General features: G+C 32.3%; 1 non-coding gene across 1 annotated transcript; it reads left to right on the top strand.

The window, feature by feature from the left end:
- Window positions 1-6,995: 6,995 nt before the first annotated feature.
- On the top strand, window positions 6,996-7,128 carry LOC119473682. The gene has a single exon (XR_005202891.1). It is a non-coding gene; the product is annotated as a U8 small nucleolar RNA (small nucleolar RNA).
- The last annotated feature ends 2,736 nt before the right edge of the window (window positions 7,129-9,864 follow it).

Below are 9,864 nucleotides of genomic sequence, written 5' to 3'. Positions count from 1 at the left end.
CAGAATACCAGCTTCCAATATTTATTTATTTTAAGCTGGTTGGGCATGAAATGCCAAAATGTGCACAAAAAGTGTCAAGTCCAGAATATATTTTTCAAAATAAGGGAAAGTTAACATATTTAATACTTGGCTTCAACTGACTCAAACAATTTGCAATACCTCAGCTCAGTCAAAAGTTGCAAAGTAACACCTCAATTAAGTGTTAGGGCCATTCTAACATGTCAGAAGACCTGGGTTCGGGAAGAGATAAAGGAGCAGCAACAGTCTTTACACTTTTTTCAGACATTTACTTCAAATAGGGAGACCTTGGGAAGCAGAAGGAACGCTATGGCAATGGTACTTGCTATAATAATTTAAACTGAAAATGTGTGGATTAGCTGTCTCCCTCCAAATATTCATGTATTGTAGTCCTAAACCTCCAATGTGACTGTATTGAGATATTGGGCCTCTGAGGGGCTTGCGGTAATCAGGGTTAGGTAAAGTCATGGGAATGGGGTTCTCTTGATAAGATTAGCAGCTTTGTAAAAAGAAACGATCTCTCCGCCATATGACAAGATAGTGAAAATGTGGCTAACACCTCTCAGGAAGTGGGCCCTCATCAGGAACTAAATTGACATGCACTTGGTCTTGAACTTGCCAGACTCGAGAAATAAATGTCTTTTTAAAATACCCAGTCAAGGGTATTTTGTTATAGCATTTAGAGTAGACTAACACAGTAAACCAATGCTCAGACAAAATGCAACAGTTATATATTCATTTTTAAGTCAATTTAAAGAAATTACATAACTGCTATGACATCCAAGACTTGAAGTGTCCAGATCTTGGAAGAAAGGAATTTCTTTGAGGTGAATCTAATTATTTTTTGTATAGCTTTTTTTTTTTTTTTTTTTTTTTTTCATGAATTTATTGCCAGCAGACTGCACTAAAAGAAATACTTTTAAAAGTCTCTGGGTGGAAGGATGGGCTGAGCAACCAAGTGAAGGTTGATGTCAAGGTAACCATGACATAAGAGATCAAGATCTTCACATTTCCTCCCTCCCCAAAATGATCTCAATCTGAAAAAGAATGGAGGTAATTAGAGGTAATAGTGTACACAGCAATTTTCACCTTGAGGTTTTTGCTGAATTCTGAATTCTAGTCAAGCAGGGCAAGAGGCAAAGAAATCAAGAAAACAACAAACACTGAAATATTGAACAATTTTTGTCTGTCTCATAATATTAAGAAAGAAAACTGTAGTTTAGGATTCACCAAGAATCAAGGGTGCTAGTATACACTCCAAGTTTGCAGCTAATGTTATTAGAGGGCTCTGTCATAGGAATTATTGTTAACAAGAGATAATATCAGGTTTCCAAAGGTGAAATCCCACTGGAGTTGGCTTAGACTGTAATTTGGGATAGTCTCCCCTGTACAGTTCTTTGATGAAGGACAAAGTAAATATCCTCTGACAGTAAATCAAATAAGTCATAGTCTCTAAAGTTTGACATAAACAATGTTGAAATATTATTATTAAAATTGTCATATCAACAAAAATGGCAAAAACAAAAAGGAAAAACTTGCTTATAGAAACAAACTCAGAGGTGACATATTTTTAGACTAATTGGTAATAAGTTTTTTAAAACTGATTTAAAAAATGAAGACAATAATAAGTAATATGTAGAATTTTATCAGGGAACAAAGACTATAAGAATTGAAGGGAGATTCTGAAATGTTTTTTCAAAAAGGAAAATTTACAATGGATATATTCAATAACAGATTGGACATAGCAGAAGACATATTAAATTAACTAAATAGAAGAGTAGAAAATGATTCAGCCAAGAAACAAAAATTTTAAAAGAACCACCTTTCCATGTATGTACCTATGCAACAATCCTGCATAATCTGCACATGCACCCCCAGAACCTAAAGTAAAATTTTAAAAAGGAATATACATAGGTTATTAAACACATGGTACTTGATTTATATTATTAAATATATATAATATTGGAGTCCCAGAAGAGGAAGAGAATGAAACAGAGAAGCAACCTTCTGAATAAGTTAAAGATAATAATCTTCTAAATATAAAGGCAAACATCAAAGTACAATCTCATGAAAATCAGGCAAGATAAACACAGAGAGAGACACAGCTAGTCATAATGTACAAAAAGCTTCTGATAATCAAAAGATATATAGGAAATTATAAAAGCAGCCAAATAAAAGAGATACAGTTGCTCTCTGGTATTCATGGGAGATTGGTTCCAGGACCTCCCAGACATAGCAACATCTATGGATACTCAAATTCCTGACATAAAATAAAATAGTATTTGCATATCCCCTTTGCACATCATCCCATATACTTTAAATCACCTCTACATTGATTATAACACTTAATACAATGCAAATGCTATGTAAATAGTTGTTATATTAATTCATGTAGGAAATGAAAAAAGAAAATTAAGTGTGTATGTGTTCAGTACAGGTGCAATTTTTTTTGTAATTTTTTTCATTTGCAGGTGATTGGATTCATGAATATAGAACCCACAGATACAGAAGACAAACTGTATGTCATTTTTAAAGATGAAATAATAAAATTGACACTTTATTTCTCAAATAATTACATAAAGGAGAAGAAAATAAATGGTAACTTTAAAGTGATGAAGAAAATGACTAGCAAACCTAGAAATTATACTTCCATCAAAAATATCATTTAAAAGTTAAGACATTTCAAGACTAATAAAAACAAACAAAAATTGTTTCCAGCTGATTGTACCTAAATAATTACTTTAAAAAAAGTTCTTCTGGCAGAGAACGTAATTCCAGACCAAAGTAACAGTATGCAGTAAAAAGTGAAGAATAACAAACGGGTGATTTTGTAGGTAAATATTAATAAACAGCTATTGTAGAAAACAAGAACATTAATACATATAGGTTTTTAAAATGAAGAACCATAAATGCATGACAACAAAACAAAAAGAAATAGGAGGGAGAAATTGATTTAATGAGGTCTAATATATTGTTATCCTGGGAAGCAAAGTATTCAATTGTATTAACCTTAATGATTCAACAATGCATTCATTACTCTAGCAGTAATGAAATGTGGATCTCTGTAGCTAGTAGAATGACAAAACAGGATACTGAAAAACACTAATTAGTAAAAGTAAGACTAAAAGAGAAAAGAAAACAACATACAACTGTTGGATCAAGTGGAAAACAAATAGAAAAATTCTAAGTACGAACCCCACTACAGCATTGCATTTTCTAAATATAAATAAACAGTATACTGGTTTAAAATTGAGTGTGAGAAAATAAAACTACTATTGATTTCTCAGTGCTCCTGTGCTCAGTTTTGATTGGGAGTTGATGTTAAAATTAAATTCTATGAAATTAATTTAACCAAACTATTGAATAAGTTTTTCATTGATTTAGTTTTTCCAATTGATACTATTGATAAATCTAATATCATCATGACTCTTGGCCCCTTGAATTCTATAATTGTGCAAGAACATGTCTCATGATAGTCATTAAAAATTGGCATAAAATATCAACCTGCAGACCAATTTCCTTTCCTTCCAGAGATTTTTATTTCTTTGGTAATTGTTCACAACTTGTATTCTTTCTGTAAATCTTATGATTTATTTTAGGGTAACAAATTGAGACCCTGTACTAATAAATCAAAATATTTAAAATTTTTGAAAGCCTTAAATGTATCCCTACCCTTAACGTTTCATGTCTGACTGCTATTGAAAAAGAAGTGAAACATAATATAAAGGTCTTAAATATCAATTATCTCACCGGTGATCAAACATCCTATTTTTCTCCTCTTTCTCAGGCATAAGCATCAATTCTATCCAAATCTAACTAACTTGGTCAACACTTTTGTTCCCGTGTTCTGACTCTTACACACTTGTTCCTCCATCAGATAACTTTTGAACTCTATCCCACCTTCCTGATAAGTTTCATATTTGATTTTTATTGAGGTAAAATTCACATAACTTAAAATTAACAGTGTTAACAGGAACAAGTTGGTAATCTTTAGTATATTTACAATATTGTGCAGTCAAAATGCCTGTCTAGTTCCAAAACATTTTTATCACAACTCCCCAAAATTAATACATACAAATATTCATTCTCCAGCCTCCACTCCCCCACAGCCCCTTCAGTCCCTGGAAACATGCTGCATTCTCTCTGTATGTATTTATTTTAAATACTTTCTATAAATGGAATCACATAATGGTAATAATCATGTAACTATTAAAATGAACTTTCATGTTTGGTTTATTTTACTAAACATATTTTTGACATTTATCTATGTTATAGAAAGCATCAGTCCTTCATTATATTATGGCTGATTATTATTATATTGATATACCACATTTTGTTTGCCCATTTGTTGGCTGATGAACCGGGGTTGTTTCCACCTTATGGCTATTGGGAATAGTGCTGCTGTTAACATCCATGTACAAGTTTTTGTTTGAGTATCTGTTTATAATTTTTCTGGTAAACAGCACAGAGTAGAATACTGGGTCATATAATATGTTCAAATTTCATTTTTTGAGGTATGGACAAACTTTTTCCTACAATAGCTGAATAAATTTACATTCCCTTTAGCAAGATTTAAGAATGTCTCTTTCTCTATATCTTCACCAATGCTTGTTATTTTCTGTTTTTTGTTTGTTTGTTTATTCTTGCTTTGTGTGTAGTTATAGCCATTCTAATGGATATAAGATGGTATCTTATTGTGGTTTTGATTTGCATTAGTCACTATGGTGACTAACAATGTTGAGTATCTTTTCATGTAGTTCTTGGGCATTTGTATATCTTTTGCTTATCTTAAATTGGATTATTTAATTTTTTGTTGTTGAATGGTGAGAATTATTTATATATTCTGCATATAACACCTTTATCTTATATGTGATTTGCAAATATTAACTCCCATTTTATAGGTTGTATTTTAACTTTCTTGAAAATGCCTTTGAAACAGAAAAGTGTTTCATTTTAATGGAGTTGAATTTAACTGTTTGTTTTACATTTTGTTGCTTGCATTTTTGTCATATCTAAGAATCAACTGCCAAATTCAATGTCATAAAGTTGTAATAATTTTCTTCTGAAAGCTTTATAGTTTTAGGTCTTATATTTAGGTTATTGGATTTAGTTAACTTTTACAAATAGTGTAAGATAGGAGTCCAACTTCAATCTTTTACTTGGGTATACCCAGTGATCTCAGTAGCATTTGTTGAAGACAACTTCCTTTCCACATTGTGTATTCTTTCCAATCCTGTCAGAGATCGGATCAAAACAAATGTTTATCAACAGATAAATAGATTTAAAATATGATGAATCCATACAGTGCTCATAGTAACTAGAACAGCATCTACCACACAATTGTCACTAAGTAATTGTCAATTTCTTTTTCTCTCCTTTCTCTTTTCGTGTATTAGTCGGTCAATGTTAAAATTATGCATTAAAGAAGATTGACAGTTACGTCATACTATATTTTCTTTCAATTTTGTGTGAAGTTAAATGTAGTGGATTTATATGTCTTTCCACATTAAGAAGGAGATAATCTATTATTAGATGTCACCATCATATAAGTACATATTATTTATTTTTCATGGAATACTAAATCTTGTTCAAGCTAAGTATTTGTCTAAACACTTTTAATTCATGTGACTATATGATTATATTTCTATTCTGAAAAGCTATAAAGGAAATTTATAAATCACCTGTTGACTCATGTGACAGAATGACAAAAGTATCATTTTGGCTTTTTATGAAACATTTTTTCTTACTGTAGTTTGCAATTATTGAGAAAAAACTATATGAAGCAAATGAATATATTATTGTTATAAACAAGGACACTGTCATAGAAACTGACTACAATGCAAATTAAATTATTAAAGAAAATCATCATCAACCTCCTCACCATCACCTAACATTTATGTCGTGCCTATTATACATGATACACTTTTCAAGTCCTTCATATTTATTGTTATTAAATTCTCTCAGAATTCTTATATTATTTTTCTTTTATAGATGCAAAACATGAGGCACAAAAAGCTTTTAAAAACTTGCCAATATTACAGAACTTATAAATGTTAGAACTTAACAATTTAACTCAAACAGCCTTACTTCATTATTGTGTTTGTAATCACTTGACTAACATGTATTTTTCAATTTGTGTCATTAAGTTAATACATTATACTGATTCTTGAGTGGAATAAAATTTAAATGAGTATTTTTCTAAACTTGGTACTAATTTTATATTAAAATATTCTTTCATTTTTATAAATACATGCGTTTCTATATTGTGTGAATTACTAATTGTTTTTGAACAAAATTATCAGAGAGGAAATTGTTCTTATATTTTCTAAGGAATAGCCTTAACGGCAGTTTTTTTTTCTTACTCAAGTGTCATTTCAGGAATAACCTAGATAATGACATTAAAGAAAAAGCAAAACATAGAATTTGCTCTTAAGTACTAACAAGTTTAATATGTGAATAAAATATTATAAAATATTATATTCCAGTGGTAATTAAAATGACATACCATTAAAAGTGCTATCTTCAAGTGAGATTTTTATATTTCTGTTTTTTGTTGTATTTTGTGTTTATTTTTCCAATAGCAAATGAATGATAAATTGTCCTGCTCGTGACAGTTGCATTCGCTTTATGTTATGCGGATTTCAACATCAAATATTTAAAGAGTGAAAAAAAGTGATAATTTTTAAGAGTAGACTAAAAAAACCAAATTTGCTAAAGGTTAAATGGTGCTAACGAAGAAAATATTAACTAAAAAGAAAATGACATTTTTAAACCTGTCCTAGATTTGCACTTTGCAAATTTATACATTGATTTCTAAAACCAATGTATAAATTGGTTTTTATATTTTATGTAAATAAAAGGGCTATTTTATTTACATAAAATAAAGCAAACTATTACCATTAATATTTCTAAATCCTACTTTGATATGGAAAGTGGTTATATAGAGACTGGATATTATACTTAAATATCACCAGGTATTGTCAGTTGGGATAATCCTTACCTGTTCCTCCTTTTGGAGGGCAAATTAGAACATGATTGGGGTTCACATGATACATGGTTAACATCTCTGAGTAAGCAGGACTTTCAGCACCTTGATTGCTCCTATCTGATTTTTCCTGAAAAAAAAAAAAAATTACCAAGCATGATAAAGAGGTGATCACTTATATGGTTACTTTTAAATTTCCATTTATTTATTTAATCTAGTAGCAAAGTCAATATGAAAACTCTTGAAATTCTCCATTTGGCAATAAGTGATATAAAATGTTTTTCTGTCTTAAACTACAGGTTCTAAATACTTCTTTGATGTGAGTTCCACTACCTCTATCTAAGCAGAGAAATTTGAGAAAAATACTTTGCAAAAGAAAAAAAATATTAACATTATTCATTAATATTTCCAAACTTATAAATTTGAATTACATCTGTAATTATATTCCGGATTTTTATAGTGAATAGAATTTCTATATGATGTTTGATCATTTTTGCTCTTGTGAAAACACAATACATGTTTAGTTCGAATCGTAGAGATATGGGATTTAGTCAAAAATATGTTTCCTTCTATTCCCAACTACGTATGACCACTTGTGGCTTCAACAGAAACCCCAAACTTACCAAAGCCATTTTGCAGAGAAGCCAAACCAATAGGATTAATATAGTTACACAATAAGTCCTCACTTAACTTTGCTGATAGGTTCTTAGAAACTTCAACTTTAAGCAAAACAATGTGGCTGACATGATGGGATCACGCCCATAATTTCAGCACTTTGGGAGAGTAAGGTGGGTGGATTGTCTGAGGTCAGGAGCTCAAGACTAGCCTGGCCAACATAGTGAAACCCTGTCTCTACTAAATATACAAAAATTAGCTGGGTGCTGTGGTGGGCACCTGTTATCCCAGCTACTAGGGAGGCTGAGGCAGGAGAATCGTTTAAACTCTGGAGACTGAGGTTTCAGTGAGCCAAGATTGTGCCATTGCACTCCAGCCTGGGTGGCAGAGTGAGACTCTGTCTCAAATATAATAACAATAATAATGTATAGCACGTCTTCAAATAAGGTTGTTTCCTGTTTCCTTCAATGTTGGTTATTTTGTTATAATGTTGATGAGAAAAAAAATTTGCTTTGTTATACATATTTTTGCTTAAGTTCTTATTTTCCAAGAATTTATTGTTTATATTAAATGAGAACTTACTGTAGATAAGCAAAGATGTATTATGAGAATTGAGTCATGCAATTATGGGGGCTGAGAAGTCCCCCAACATGCTGTCTGCAAGCTGGAGACCCAGGAAACCTGATGGTGTAATTCAGTCTGAGTCCAAAAGCCTGAGAACCAGGGGAGCCAATGGTGCCAGTCCCAGTTTAAGGCCAAAGGTCCGAGAACCAGAAAGTAGGAGCAGACACTGGTGTCCCAGTGTCTGAAGACTGAAGGATCAGGTGCTCGGATGTCCAAGAGCAGAAGATGGATGTCCCAGCTCAAGATAAGAAAGAAAGCATTAACCCTTTCTCTTTTTGTTCTATCCAAACTCTCAATGGATTGGATGATGCTCACCAATATTGGTGAAGGTAGATCTTCTTTACTCAGTTTACTGATTCAAACATTAGTTTATTCCAAAACCACAGACACACCCAGAAATGTTCTTCTAGCTGTCTGGCATCCCTTAACCTAGTCAAGTTGACACAAAAAATTAGACATCACAATTATTATTTATATAATCTTCATCAAATTTTTCTTACCAGGATGCTCCTTTGTATGTTTTTCTCTTGCTGTAGATAATTAATACACTTAACTCTGCTTAAACATAGTCAATATATTTGTGGCACTCTTTATACACTGGAATTAAACAAATCTTCATTTCTTTCTCATTTTTACTCCTATACTCCATCAATCATAGGGTCTTTCAATTGTTTTTCTTAATTTTCAGATATTTCACTGTTTTCCATCTCCATTGTAACCCATTCTAACCACCTGGTTCATTCCATGCCCTTTTTTTTCTGAATTATTAATCCCTAAATGATCTCCCTAAACTCAAAGTTTGACCTTTCTGCAATGCAGTGAAAATGAGTGTGAGATATATATATATTTTTTCTTTTTTTTTTTTGGGGGGGGTAATCTTAACCAGGTTAAGCGATACTGAAAGAAGTGGTAAATCATGATATTTCTGGAAAATATTAATATTTGAATCAGGAGACTGCGTATAAACATCTTCACTCACCAATGTGGGCAGGCATCATCCAATCTGTTGAGGACTCAAACAGAAAAAAAATTTAGAGGAAGTGTGAATTTGAGGTAGGAGGTGAGACTCAACTCCAAAGGTGGGGCTTAAAACACCAGACCAAATTGAGGACTAGCTAAAACAGGTTAAGAGGGGAAGCAGCTTTTCTAAAGACATGCCTACCAGTGTGCCATGTCAGTTTACCATTGCCATGGCAACACCCAGAAGTTACCACCCCTTTCCATGACAATGACCTGATAATTGGGAAGGTAACCACCCATTTTCTAAAAATTTCTGTATAAACTGCCCCTTATTTTGCATACAATTAAAATTGGATATAACTATGACTGCAGAACTGCCTCTGAGCTGCTTGCTACTCTGGGCACACTGCCTATGGGGGATCCCTGCTCCACAGAAGCAGTACATCTGCTGCTGCTGTACACTGCTGTTTCAGTATGCTGCTACTTCAACAAAAGTTGCTTTTTAACACCACTTACTTGCCCTTGAATTCTTTTCTGGGTGAAGCCAAGAACCCTCCTGGGCTTAGCTAATATTTTGGGGCTTGCCTGTCCTGCAGGAAATTCATTGTCTCTCCTTAAGCTAGAACATTCATCTTCTCTTCCTTTCACCCATGGGCAGGTCT

Source organism: Cebus imitator, unplaced genomic scaffold (genome assembly GCF_001604975.1).
Source record: "Cebus imitator isolate Cc_AM_T3 unplaced genomic scaffold, Cebus_imitator-1.0 Scaffold176, whole genome shotgun sequence".
Taxonomy (NCBI): domain Eukaryota; kingdom Metazoa; phylum Chordata; class Mammalia; order Primates; family Cebidae; genus Cebus; species Cebus imitator.
This window is presented reverse-complemented; position numbering and strand designations above follow the sequence as displayed.